Source organism: Melozone crissalis, unplaced genomic scaffold, assembly GCF_028551555.1.
Source record: "Melozone crissalis strain CALT ecotype California unplaced genomic scaffold, PUWL_Pcris_2 ptg000027l_1, whole genome shotgun sequence".
Lineage (NCBI taxonomy): Eukaryota > Metazoa > Chordata > Aves > Passeriformes > Passerellidae > Melozone > Melozone crissalis.
This window is the reverse complement of record NW_026535805.1, coordinates 17263164-17278087: the sequence shown is the minus strand read 5'-3', so window position 1 is coordinate 17278087 and position 14924 is coordinate 17263164.

Genomic DNA, 14924 nt, shown 5'->3' with positions numbered 1-14924 from the left:
GCACATTTGTTTTTCCACTGAGACTTGTTGATGCTGTAAAGTTTCATGAGGACAACAGCAACCACCTCTGCTTCCCTGGCAGACAACACATGCCCAGCAGGTGCCCATACCCTGAAACATATAGGATGGCTAGAGAGTAATTCAGAAACTTTCTACATGTCAGGGAAGAGTAGCACTGGGTGAGATAGCCATTTCAGTCAGATGCTTTTTAGAGGGGTCTTTACATGTTTACTGGCTTATGTGACTTTTCTTGCCAAAAGAAAATGGATTCTACATTCTTTTGTTACCTCAAAACACTTTAATTCCTTTCATCCCAAAGTATACTCTGATATGCAGAGCACTTTACATATAATGATTTATCTATAATTACATACTACTCTGTGGTTTTATTGATTTGGATTTCTGTCTGGCATCCTGCAGTACTTTTGGCTGCTGGTTTCCTTGACCTAACACTCACTGTTGCCCTTTTTATTATCAAGGACCATTGGGTTTCACTGAATTTCAGGATATTTTACAGTTACTGTTAGCTTTGTTATCCTCAGGTCATCTGTATTTTGTGGGACTTCCTCCTTTGACTGACTGCATATTTTGTTAAAGCTTTTGTGTTTCTTTAGCCTTTTGAAGGTCTTTCTGTGCATTACTTCCTGTTGTCTCTCTAGTTTACTGCTGCAGGAATTGTAACATCATTATAATCACTGAACAGTATTTATGTTTTAATCCCTTTCCTCTTTTCTATTAATTTTGAAGGCAAAAGTTAAATATTCATTTCTGCTTCGCCTTTGGCAAGGGCCACATCTTTTCAACATTGATCCTGCAGATGACATTTTGCATATTGCATATCCAGTCATCCTCTTCATGAACTGAGCCTTTATCTTTGGGATAATAGAAGAGAAGCAACCATGCCAGTCTGCTAATTAAGTTAAGGGCAAGTGTCTGTAATAGATGGTTTATGTGCCATGTTGTGCTGCATCTTATTTTGCTCGGGGGATATTCTTTATTCAGACAGTCAGAGTACGTGAATCAATAAGGACTCTACCTTTTAAAATATATACTATACAAGGAAACATTTTGTGTAGGTGTAGGTATATTAAAAAGCAGCATGATACAAACAGAGCAGAAGAGACTCTGTAGGACCTAATGTGATTTTGCAGCTACCTAACTAATCATATGAAATAAAAATTTGTCATGCACAGTTTAGGTATTTTGCCAAGTTTTCAGCCTGGTACAACATCTTTGAATGCAAGGAATGTGACATAGGATAGGGTGAGATTTTCTAGAATGCCAGGGCCTTTTCATGGTAGCAGCCAGTGTTTTTGTTTAGACCTTGTGGCAGCTTGTTCCTAGACTCAGTTTTCTGAGATATTCCAGAATACGCTGGGTAGCAGCAGAGTAGCAGCTGAGTGGCAGCTGAGAGGCAATGAGGTGCTCATTTCTAGGGTAAGATGCAAAATTCCAGCACAGCACTGTCCCCCCTTACTCCTTTTTTACAGGTTTTTCTCCAGCTTTTACCACTCCTGTTTACTCAGAGAAGCACTCTTGCTTTCCAACTGATTTGGAAAAAAGAACTACAGAGAGAGGAATGTGATTACAGTAAGTATAGCTCATCAGGATTGATGGGGTGAGAACTGACCACCCAGTAAAAAGGCCATTGCCTTTTCTTAGTTATACAATATCCTATGATAACTAGAAGTGTTTCCTGACTATCTCAAGGGTCTGAAGTATCCTGTCTTGTAGAATTATTTTTTTCATTTCTTTTCCAATTTTTCTTTCTTCCACCTCTGAGCAAAAAAAAAAAGTTAGAGAGACCTTTGCTTTTCATGGGGGTTGGAATTGGGACATATTAACATGCTTTTTACCCACTCCCAGCATTTCTTTCATTCTTTCCACAAGTCCAGCACTTTCTTTGCTTTTCAGAATCATTCAAACTGAAGCTACTTGATGGTAGATGTTTTCATACTTAAGGGCTTAAAAATAGAAGCTCCTTTAATGAATCCAATATGCTCAAAGAGCAAGCATTATATTTTCTGATGCCCTTAAGGGAATTTTACTAACTCTATGTAAGAATACCATTTGTAAATAACCACACCCTTTGCTTAGCTCAGAGTAGTTCACTTTTTAGTCAAAAAAATTTCATGTAGTTGTGAAGGGATTTCTATTCACTTTCAAAGCCCCTTTTGAAAGACTTATTGCCAGTTTATGCCTATGTCCTATTCATGTTAAAAAGTTAGTCACATAAGTCACAATAACCACATAACCAGATATAAAGAGCTGCCTGATAGGGTGTTGTGTCTGACATGTATCTGAGCCTGAAAAAACAAGGTGACCCTTAATGCTGAGAAAAGGAAACACGAAAAGGAGTTCACTGGGAGTTGTGTTTGCTGAATTAAGGGCCTTGGAAATAAAGTGCTGCTGGACATCACCATAAGCTTGAGAGTCAGAGCTCAGAAGAAGTGTAATTTAAACATTTAAGAGCTGATGTTAAACTAAATCCAGCTGTGTGTTCAAGTCAATTTAAAATTAAGGTCTAGAGATTTTCAGTTCCAAAAGTTCCAATAGGAAAGTTGATGTAGTAAAAACATTGAAACTAGATGGAAACTTCTTTAAGGCCTACTGTTCAAAATGAAAACTCTTGGTCAATGCAGGATGTGTAGAAATTATTACTGTATTTTCAATTTAACAGCAAAGTGAGGTTGTATAAATCCTTTTCAGTGTTATCTGGGATGTTTTCAAAGCATAGCAGACAGCATATTTGCCTAAAGTAAAAATATATCCTTTCCAGCAGATTACACTGAAAATCAGTTGCTTATTGCTCTTATAATAAGATTTGTGTCCCTGGCCCTGCTCAGAGAAGTGTTGACAGCAGTACTGTCTGGTGAAAATTCTTAAAGTTAGTAGCACAGAGTCTGTTTTTGTCTACAATTACCCTGATGCAGAAAACCCAAGAAAAGTCACTGTTATTTTCACATTTCCTCAAAAAGTTAGCTTAAAAATAGGAGAACCAATCAAAGGGTTTCTTCAGCAAATTAATTTAATAAACTGCTGTATAAATCAGGGAATGTACAAACAGGAAATGAGGTCAGCCAGGCTTGAAGCCTGCGTGGAGATGTTCCTGTATGTACAGGAGCCCCAAAGGGTCCTGCAAACATAAGCTATGCTTATATGCTTACCCAGGAACTTAACACTTAGCTGGATTGAAAATTACTGGGAAGATAGTTAGTTGTCCATATCATAATCAAAATAAACAAAACCAGTAGCTGGCATTGACTAGATAATTACGAAGCTAAGCTTATGTAATGTCCTATCTGATATCCTTATACCCATATCTTTCCTGTCATTTCTGAAATATGTAAATTTGAATAGGTAATAAAAACTCTCTCTTTTTTCAAAATTTGGGGGAAAAAGCCTATTTATGGTAAATTGAGCCTATTACTGTGAAAAGCTAATAACAGATAATAAAAGATAATAACAATGTGAAAATTAAACAACCATTCAATTTATAAAATAAGTATGCATTAAAACAAAACTGTCATAGTAATTAATCCTGAATATATTTATCCCAGATAAATTTTGATTATATGCTATATTCAGTATGCATGACTTTTTGAATTTGAAAGAGTATTTATATCATAAATCAAAACATAACATTAGAATCTTTCATCCAGATATAAGATGCTGCTAACAATCAATCCAAACCTGGCTTATTTAAATGCTGTAAGTTTATTAAACTAAGTGTGTTAACCCATGGGAGTACTGGGAAAGAGGTTTTTGGTTTAAAATATTTTTGATTTTTAATTTTTCATGTCTATTTGTGCCTTAGTCAGATTAATAAAACTGTATACATAGACAGCTGCAGAGTTTCAGCCAATTTCTCTGTGTGGTGAACAGTTTTCTTGTAATTAAAAAAATCCTGTGATGATACCCCACATATCTCACCCAGAGTTATACGATGCTGGACTGCAGGCATGTGAAGAAGGAATGGGTGCTCAGCTCTTTAGTCTGCGCTGATATAACCTCAGACCGAGTGTCTCCATGATCATGGGCACCACTGATACTTAGAAAACAATTAGTTTGATGATAAAGTTCCCATGATGCACTTTTCTAACTGTGAATGAAGACTACTCCCAGCCAAAGGTTGCATCCAGATGTTCATGCTTAATAGACAACTGTTAACCAACCTATTTTCTGTGAATATGTCAAATCTTCTGAGTTCCCAGTGGCACTGACTTCTTGAAAATTCATCTTACTTGAAAAGGCATTTTCTTTTGTTGGTTTTATTTTTGCTGCCTAAAAAATTTGTTGTGTAACCTCAGTGCTCAGAAAACTTCTAAATTATTCCTGTTTCCTTTCCTATCACCCTACCATGTATAAATTGCAATGACTATCTTTGTCAAGAAGTTGTTTCTTGTGAGAAAAGTTGCCCCATAGTCATCAATATTATTATCATTGTTTACTTTTCTAGCTTTACTGTCTTACATAACTGCAATCAGTGAACAAGATATGAGTACGTGACAGTGTTTTACAGTACAACTTTGATGCTTTCTGTTTTATTTTTCCATTATTTTCTATAATTTCAGATGCAGCTTTCCTTATACCTTCTCCTTTAATTTCATAGTTTTCCTGCTTTTAATTTAAATATATTACAAAATTAATATATTGGTCTCTCTCATGAGGGAGCAGCCTGTTGTTGGAATTACTGGCTAAGAGTGATTGTTGACCCAGGATGTGGCACTGGGAATAAAACAAAGTATATGGAGAAGGGAGTGGTTTGTAATCCTTACCAGAGGTGAAATACAGCTGGAACAAACCATTATTTGCAAGCAATATGTGTTAGACCAAAACAACTAACAGCCAAGAATTGGTTTTAATTATGACAAACCTAATGTTTTAAGTGCTTTATAGCAGTGAAATAAGCCCATCAAAACACTGAACTCTGATGTGCTTCATAAATTGTTTGAATAAGAATGACACATGTTCAAAAAGTCAACCAAAGCTGAAGATTTGAAGAGGTATTGATAGATCTGAGGTGGAAAATCAGTTTTTTTCTTACACTGCTAGAGGTCCCTGAAATAAAAGGTCTGATTATGTCTGTAACTGTAGTTAAACCACAAAAAGCATTTGTGGAAAATAAGGACTGTTCATTTCTTACAAAACTACTCAAAGATACTGAGAAAAGGCAAATCACTATCCAGAGTGATTCTTATGGAGTATGGATGATGATCTTGCACAGAAGTTAAAATATTTCAGTGAAAGAGCTGGTAACAGGAAGTTGGCAGCTCCAAAAGCAGCACATGAACATGTACATCCTGTAGCAAACAACACCCATCACTGTAATTGATCACTTTTGGAAGAAGATGGAAGTGTCATGGATTTTATCATGTTGCCAAGGGTTGCAAGTACCAGCAGAATATGAATAGATACCAAGGACAAAGAGGATGACTACAGAGCCATTAGCTCAGAGCTGTTCCTCACTGCAGTAGTGGCCAAGGTAGCAGCAGAAGATGAATGAACTGTCAGCCTGAAAACAAATGGGACACTTTTTAATTTTAAGTTGGACACAGGTGCTCAAGCCAAGGTGGTACCTGGAACAGTGGCATTAGCTCTGCAAAAAACCCCCAACAAAACAAAACAAAAAACCTCTTGACATCCCAAAGGCAAAATAAAAGTGGGTAAAACTTGGGCTTATGGCACTAAATAGGTATCTGCTGAGGGCACTTGAGTATTTAACACTGAGAATGATTAGAATGGTACATGGGCCACAGTAGTACCTCAGAAAAAAATACATATATTTAAATTTGTGACCTCCTGTGCTGTCAAAAGGGAGGGTGCAAATGTTTGGACAGTAAAAGATGTCTTTGCAGAGGATGGTGGACTAGATGATCTTTAAAGGCTACTTCTGATCCACTCAGTGATTCTATGATTCTGTGACTGTCAAAAGACCAATGCAACTGCATTTTATCCATCTTCCAGAAGTGAGAAAGACAAAACTAGGTTGCAAAACTCTTGTCACTCCATAGCCTTGGTGAAAGTGTCTGCCACCCCAAGTCAAATACTGAAAGATTGAAATGCACATATTTGGAATCCCCAGAGACCAAAGGAAAAAAAAAAAAAATGGAAAAAAGAATGATTGCCTACAAGATAAGATATTGAGGGGAAAATGTATTAATCATTTTTTCTACAACTGGATTCTACAACTGTTCTCATGTGGAGAAGATGACTATAGCATGGTGTGTTCATCATCAAAGTAAAGCGGTACTAACAAAAATGGATAGACTATAAAATTTGCTAGATTATCAACGCGGTAGCAGAATTGGATTAATTTCTTGTCTATTTGTCTACATTAACATGTGGGAAGGGGCTGCTATTGTCACACTGGGAAACTGGAGACACAGCTACTGCTGCCCATTAATTTATAAAGCATATGGTCAAACAGGAAAGAAATTTGATTAGTTAGTAAACAGGTCTCTGCTGCTTTTATGAAGATCAGTATTTTTGAAGCCTCAACAACCAGACTGACCCTGATGCAGTGCATGGGGGGCAGGCTGCAGAGTGCAGCTCAAAGGAAGCAGGAGATAGTCCAGGGATGCTGTCAGAGTGGTGTTTACAAAAGACTCACATATATTTACTAATAACGTTAATTCAATAATCAGCAATAAGAGTGAGTAGGCTCTGGGCAAATATCAATCTCTTGCAGATGAGTTCAATAGCAAAGACATATGTAGAAAGATCTTGCACATACAGAGTTTGTATTTGTTTTTTATCTTAAAAAAAAAGATATATGCTTCAGATGTACAAATATATTTAAATATACTTGTTTAAATATGATGCTATAACAAGACTATATGAGCATGGTGGTGGTAACATCAAAGTTGTGTGTTTAATCTCTTGTGGGCTATTCACTTAGAACGTGGACTTGATGATCCTTGTGGGTCCCTTTCAGACAGGAATATTCTGTGATTCTGAGTGTAATATATGTTTATCTGAATAACATTTATGACTTTTCTATTGCTTAACATTATTGCTAAATATTCATATATATATCCATATCTATATCTATATCCAACAATATATCCATATATATATTTGGAATTCAGCTGTAGATATTTTTGTAGATTTATAAAGGAATGAAGAAATAAAGAAATGAAAAAGTTTAGTATGGAGAAGAAACAGCTTTTGGGAAAAAGGGACATCAGTAAGATGTAAAAACTCAATTAGTATGTTCTCTGAGAGGTTAAAACCAGGCTCCCCAATTTTTTGAACTAGATCCCAACAATCTCAGAGGTTTCCTGTTGTTGCAGCAATAAGAAAAGGGGACAAAAAGACACAATATTTAAATATGCAAAAGGATACAATATTTAAATATGATTTAGGAAAAATGGTGATTTTCCAAATCTGCCAATGACATATGCTGACAGACATGTATTAAGGCATTAATTGATCTCAATCACTGTTTAAATTGTGGTAATGCCCATTTGCAGATACTTCATACTTACTTTATACACTCTAGAATAATAATTATACTTCATGCTTTCTGGTTGGATCTAGAGGTAAAGATGCATCAGGCCCTGTTTCTAGTATTTACATAAGCATGGAATCTGCCCCTCTGAAATTCTCTGCACTGCACATTCCATGTTGAGATCAGATGACTGAAGGTGATAATCAGATGAGCCCAGGTGATAATGATGAATATATAAAGAAGTTCATGGTCCCCTGTTTAGTCATTTAATGAGACACTGCTACGTGTTTCTTGATAGAGACAGAAAAATACATCATGTTGACAGATAATTATTTCCACACTTTTTTTCTTTGGCTGCTGTGCCTATTAAGATACTGCTAATATGTAGGATTATAATTCAAGTTTGCAGATTAATTCATTACCAACCATTTAATCTTTAGAATTAGCTATATGATGATTACCTAACAAATGTTGCATAGTATAAATGGATAGACTTTAAAAAAAATTGGTTATTTATTTCTTTTATTTACCAGACTAATTGCTTCCTAAAAACATAACCTGGATAAAAAGGTAGAAATTTGGGCTAAATTATGAAAGATAACGAAATAATTTCAGATGTATAGCTCCAACTGTGAAGATCACTAGATTTGCACAACTGACTGTCTTGAAAGTCACACTCTGGAGCATATAAAGGGTCAGTGTTGAGTATACAAATATGCATTATAATATACCTGGCTCAGTATGAAATTATGGAAAAGGAATCAGAAAAGTTTATATTAATTATGGCTACTTTTTGTAGCTATCAACAAAAGATATGTGGCATCCTAAGAATGGGATATTTGAATAAATTTAAAATTTCTCTCTATGTATTTTAGGATTCATAATAAGTAAATTATAGGTAAATATTTTAAAAGTACCAGCAGTCACTGAGGATGTGCAGTATTTTTTTTTTCTGAAATGGCAGTGACAAATAAAGCAGTCAGAGAAAATAAGAAAGTGCAAGAATCAGCAGAAGCTTTACAGCAGAACAGAGCAAGTCAGTGATTGCAAGTATCACATTGTTTTCTTTATCAAAATATGCTTTGTTTCATGTTATTATAATAAAATGACTCTTCACCATTGCCCTAATTCAGAGTACATGTTCATTCCCAGAATCTTGTAAGCAAGTTTGTCATTATTCTTTTTAAACCATATATGAGCAGTTTCAAAGTCAAGGAAAATAAAAACCATAACATTTCTTCACATGAAATCAAAGCATCAGCAAGATTTAACTATTGGCATTGTTCCAAACATTTTTTCATTTCAGAGAAGGAAGATACCCCTTTCTGACTATAACTTTGTAGATAGCTTATTTGTTAGAAGATTTATGCATTAGTATTGAAATGTATTTGGTCCAGTCAGTGCTATAAATCATTCTCAGACAACTTTTAAGCACATTTTCAAATGCCCATGAAAAATAAGTTTTTCCATCAATAAGAGGGCTCAGGTCTGCAGCCCTTGCTGAGAAGGGTCATTTCAGCAAAGTCACAATAAAGTGCTGAAGGACCCAGTTCAATAGACTAATTGACAGAGTCTCGATTCTCACCAGGTCTGTGAAGTAGGAGTAAATAAAATTTCTTGCAGCAGACTTGTCTGGAGACAGAAAGATAAACTCCTTTGACCTTAATGAAGAGTAACTCTGGGATCTGTGAAACTGTGTCTTCTTTTTCTTCTGCTGCTGAGAGGGAGTGCGAGGCTGGGGCACCTGGGAGCCATCACTTGACTGCTGTTCTTCCTCACTTGGTGGCAGAACGAGGCACATCTACTGCTTTTTATGCTCCATGTCTGAATTTTTTGCTTCATGAATTTTGTAAACGAGTTCCCAGATAAGATGCTTTCTGGGCCACACTTGCCAATAGTCCGGGCAGAAGCTATCTGCAGGTAGAGAGGAAGTACACACTCTGTACTGGTGTATTGTTTTCTAAGTCTCAGGAAAGTGGGGGAAAGGGTTCGTCAAAAATTATTACTTTTATTGGACTTCTAATATCTCAAAGTGCTCTTCAAGGACAGAGACCACTCTGTGCAGAGCAGGTGTAGGCAAATAAGATGGGGCAGGTTCATTGTCAGGTGTCCTGTAAGCACACTTAAATGCTGAGGCAAGGCCTGTCTTACAGCAGGGTTGCTCTATCACCATCAGAGCATGATCCATGCATTCCTGGATATGGAGCATCCCAAAAGAAGTCTCATACCACCAACAGCCTCAACGATGAGGGACACTTTTGAGTGTGAGTAAACTGCTGTCATTATTCAGTTATTATTCATAAAACAGGTAGCAGGTAATCCAGGAGCAACTGGGGAAGGAACAAAAACTAATTTAAAAGTTTAATCTTTTTAGTGTCCCATTTTACCTCAAATTACTAAAAAACTGCAGTGTGGCTACCTTTTAGCATTTAAAAGAGTTTTCCAATGAAAGCAAAAAATAAAGAAAAAGATATATTAAAAATGAAAGCTGTTATCTCATTTCAGTCTTTTTGCATGTTTTCCAAAGCTTCTTAGTAATGACACTGAAAAAATGATCAAAACTGGTCAGAATAAAATGACTGCAGACCCATATTACATTGGATTTTTTTTAATTTAGGTCTGAAAAATATAACATGTTTGTGAAACTAGATATTTTTAAAATGTGTCAGGAGTAGAAGTAAAAACTCTGACAAACCCCCTAACTACAGTGTTTTCATGAGAAAAAAAACCAAAACCAGTTGAACCTTCAATGAGATCCGGGGTTGTCAGTCCTGGTGCATGCCCAGAGTGACAGATCATAATGTACCATTGTGCTGATGCAGTCCTCAAGACACAATTAAATATATTACTGTAATCTATTAACTCTGCTAAGGCTACTGAATTGACAAATATTCCTGCCTGAAATGATGCTTTACAGGAGGCAAGGGGAAGATAAAGTAAAACCCAGTAACTGAATGTAAAGCAATGGAAGTAAAAATGCACCAGAATGTGGGAAAGCACTGCCATCAAAACACAGAAAATACATGAACAATGCAGATCTTTTAAATCAAAGATCTTTTAAAAACTTCTCAAGTAAGAGATGGAGATCAAAGTACTTAATCAAACCACAGCCTAGAAACGGATTTTGATTGAATTCCACAGGACTTCCCAACAGTGTGAAAGTAAAGGATGGCTAGATGACAATGCAATTCTTCATTTCTCAGAATAAGAATCTTCTGGAGTATGAGCTCAAGCAAAATGTGCTTTCATGAACTAAATCAACCAATTGTTTTTTTATTATAAATGGAGGAATTAATCACATTGACTGTGTTAGAGACACCCTTTGTACAGCGTTCAAATTCTGCAGCTTGCTTTGGTCTGTTCACACAGAGGTGTTCTTTTCTGTTTTTTTAGAAAACTTCAAGGGCACAGACTCTATAGGCTCCCTCCAGTGTAGACTACAATTGGTCTAAGGAAGACATCCTTCTTTCCACAACTAGAAATTTCTTCTCGTGTTAAATGTTCCCTCCAGCTTTCTGGGTCTGTAACTCATAGCTCAGAAACTACTGATGCTTGAAGCCAACAGATAGATCGCTTTTGTGCGAATTCCATAAACCTTCCAGTCCAATGGAGCCAGGATAGGAACTGTGGAAGTCTATTCAATATAATAAATGTCAGCACATGTTTCTTCTCCTCTATATCCTCAATTTAATTTGAAATTAAGTCAGACACTTCCAAGAGGTCAAGAATTTTTCCAGGTGGCCTTTTCAATAAAGCACACATTTTCTCTTTCCTTTCTCAGTGGATTCCTTCAATTCTGACTGGTCCCCCAATTAAGCCTCAGGCAGAAAAAAGTGTGTACTTGCTGTTTTACCTCACCCAAGCTTCTCATGTTTCTGAAAGATCTTCCTGCTTCATATAGTATCTCATAAATGAGATACAGGGTGTTTCTTAAACCCAGCACTAGTACCTGGTTTCTTAGTTTACACTTTCTCAGTTTTCTTCTACCTTCTTACTAGTATGGTGAAATACAAGTGAACTTGCTATCTGAAAGATAAATCTGAGGGATAAGGCATCTCAGACCTGAGGTAATTGGATTTCAATGGCAGTCATCAAAGAGTTTTCCCACTGTACTAGGTTGGGGTTACAAAAATTAATGCTGACCCTACACTGACCATACCTACAGTGATGTAAATGCAGCTTTTTGGTATTCACATAAAACAGGTGAAGATGCAAAGGTGACTGCTACTAGACTCACCCATCCCTTCTTCCTCAGTCATGTCATCATAGCAGGCTGTCAGGTTGGTCAGGCATGATTTGGCCTTTGTAAATCCATTCTAATCATGCCCAACCATTCTTGTCCTGAATATGTGTGCAAATATTTCTCTGAATTTTTTTTCTTTCACTTTCCACAGGCCTGGGTGAGGCTGACTGGCCTGTAATTCCCTGGTTCCTCAGTCTTTCTTGTTTTGAAGACACTAGTGATATTTGCTTCCTTCCAGTCCTAGGAAACATCTCCTGACTCCTAGGATCTTGCAAAGATACCCATGAGTATCCTTGCCTTGACATCCACCAACTCTGTATGTACTACCCCAGGTTCCATGGTCTGTCCAATTTAAGTGTTCTCTAATATGATTGTCCTCCGCCAAAAGTAAGTCTTGCTCCAAACTTTTCCACTGGTTTCAGGGACCTGGAATTCCTGGTGGTAGATCCTACTAGTACAGACTAAAACTCCCCAGAACCTATCCCTGCACACTCAGACAATGCCTACATATTCCCTTTAGATGACCTGATCCTGCAGGTTTGTGTGCTTTGTGTGCTTTCTTTCATGTGGCAGTTTAGCCAGGAGCTCCTTCCTCATTCATCCAGGCCTTTGACTTTTGCTCATCAGAATGGACCATCCTTGAGCTTAGAGGAGGGGATCCTTGGTAAACAATCATCTCACCTGAACCCCTTGTCTTCCAGGACTGTCTCCCACAGGAGTCTTCCAAGCAGGTCCCTGAGTGGGCTGTCTGCTTATCCTGTTAATGTTGTTTTGCTATTTGCCTTGTACTTTTCCCTCAGGATCCTGAGGATCCTTTTCCTTGTTTACAGGCATTAGGTCCAGCAGAGCACCTGCCCTGGCTGACTTGTTGATGACCTCTGTTAAGATGCTGTTACCAATGTGCTCAGAAACCTCGTGGCAGTTAATGAGGTGGCTACAGTTCCCCATGAAAATGAAGGCCCAAGAACATGAAGCCTTCAGGTGTCTGTTAAAGGCCTCATCTATTTCTTCCTGATCAGGGTTTTGTTAGGAGAAACCTCCAACAATGTCTCATGTTGTCTTCCTCCTAATTCCAACCCATGATCTAACACCAGGCTCACTGTCCATTCTTAAGCAGAGCTCCAGACAGTTCTGCTGCTCTCTCCTGCAAAGGGCAAATCTCCCTCCTGCCTTCCAATTATGTCCCTCCTAATTCTCTTAGATCAGTTCACACTGACATCTAGTCAAATCTGCTAGATAATGAGGTCACTCTGACTGCTTACACTGCTAGGAGAGGGCCAGGTATAATATAAAAATACATGTTTTGAACACAGATGTGCCTGTCTTTGGGGAAAATTGCTCACTTTTTACTGCTGAAGAAAGCTTCTAATTGCTGCTAGGGAACAATTCCAGAGACTTTCAGGAATGATGTTTAGTATTATATCAGGATTCAGATTATGTAGCATAAGGAGGCATTAAAAAGCCAAGCAAATATCTAAACATATCTGGATGAGAAAGCTCATATTGCACAAGTTAAAGAGGATAACAATGCAAATTAAAGCAATACCAAATCAATATTTCTTCACTGTGGAATTCATTACCAAGTTAAAACATATGGCTGGAATTTAAACGAAGACCTTCAAAATGTTATCAGTGATAGTAGGAGATTTTCTTGGCAAGTGTAACACTAATTATACACAGAAACCTATTTAACTGATCTTTACTATGATAATGACTAGTATATAAGCCATTTTCAAATACAAACCGTTTCCAAGATCAGGTTGTTGGCCACGATCTCTGCCATCAGTTTAGGAGATTTAGCTTTGGATTTAGTTCCTTTCCCTGCCAATTAGCTGTGTTTATGACATTGAGTAAATCACCTAGTTTCTTTTCTGCTATAATGAAAAGTCCTCATTCTTCCTCTGCTTTGGTCACAGGCTGTTGACAGTAGGGAAAATGTCTTATTAGGTGAAAAAACTCTTGCAGATCAGTGCAGTCATTATCAGATCAGAAGACTTTCACACTGCAGTAATCAAAATGCCTCTGCTATTTTGATTGTCCATCAAAATAGTGAACCCCTACTGGCTCATTGAAACAAGATTTTTTCCAAACTGGCTAAAAAAAAAATTTGTGACAAAATGGTGGTTTGCAAAAATAATTAATATTCCTAATAACAATCTGACACAATACCTTAATGAGTATTATATATAGGTTTTTATCTGTAATTTAAATAATTTGGGATATATATCTATAGCAGGTTTTGTTCATCCTTCTCCTTTTAGTGAAGTGCTCCTCACTGCAAGCTCCTCACTGAATAACATGTCTATCAGTTGTCCGATGCATGAGGAATCCTGGGTACATACAAAATCAAATTCTATAATTTATGTACACATTTATTATTAGAACTAGACAATACCTACCTTTGCTAGATGACCCTGTACCACTAAGTAAAAAGGGGAAAATTACCTATGAAAAAGTAAAGCATTTCCCTTTTGAAATGATGGTCCACTATTAATCTCTTTGTTGTCCAACCGGTATAAAGAGAGATGTTCCCAGTTACCTCCCAATACTAAAATTTTCTTCTAATTTTGTACACAAGAACTCTAAGGGGAAGCTAATCTGAATTCTGTAATACATATTTTAAATTAAAATGTGTCTGCTCAGAGCTTTAAAGAGTTTTAACTTAAATTAGCTCTAAATTCAAAGAAAATTATCCAAATTAACTAAAGCTATGAAGTCTACCTATGTGTAAAAAAAACCCTAGGTAAATTACTCTGCCAAATCCCAACAGGCCACTTCTGAATGGGCAATCTGAACACACAACAGCAAAGCCAAAGACCAAAAGAATCTCTAGCATATAAACAATCAGTATGGTATTTTGGAAGCTTAAAGAAGACTGTATCGGAGGAGAGTCCTTGATGCACAATTTCCATTGGGAGAATCTGGATTTGAGCAGAGTTGACATACTGCCTTCAGTAGGAAACAAAGGGCACTTTTCCAAGTCTATGATTATTCTGAATTAGATCTGTAAAGAGCCTAGGGAATACAGAGGGCATTTCTATTCAGATATACAGATGTGCTAATTAACATTTAAGTTCATTAAAGCCTTTAGACTTTCAAGTCCAACATTCAGATCTCAGAAACTCAGCTGCTGTATAACTTCAAAACACCTCAGGCTCCTCTTGGGATTTTTTTCTTTTGCAAAGTTAATCTAGTTCTGGGAATTCTTGGAAGTTTCTTATCCTTACT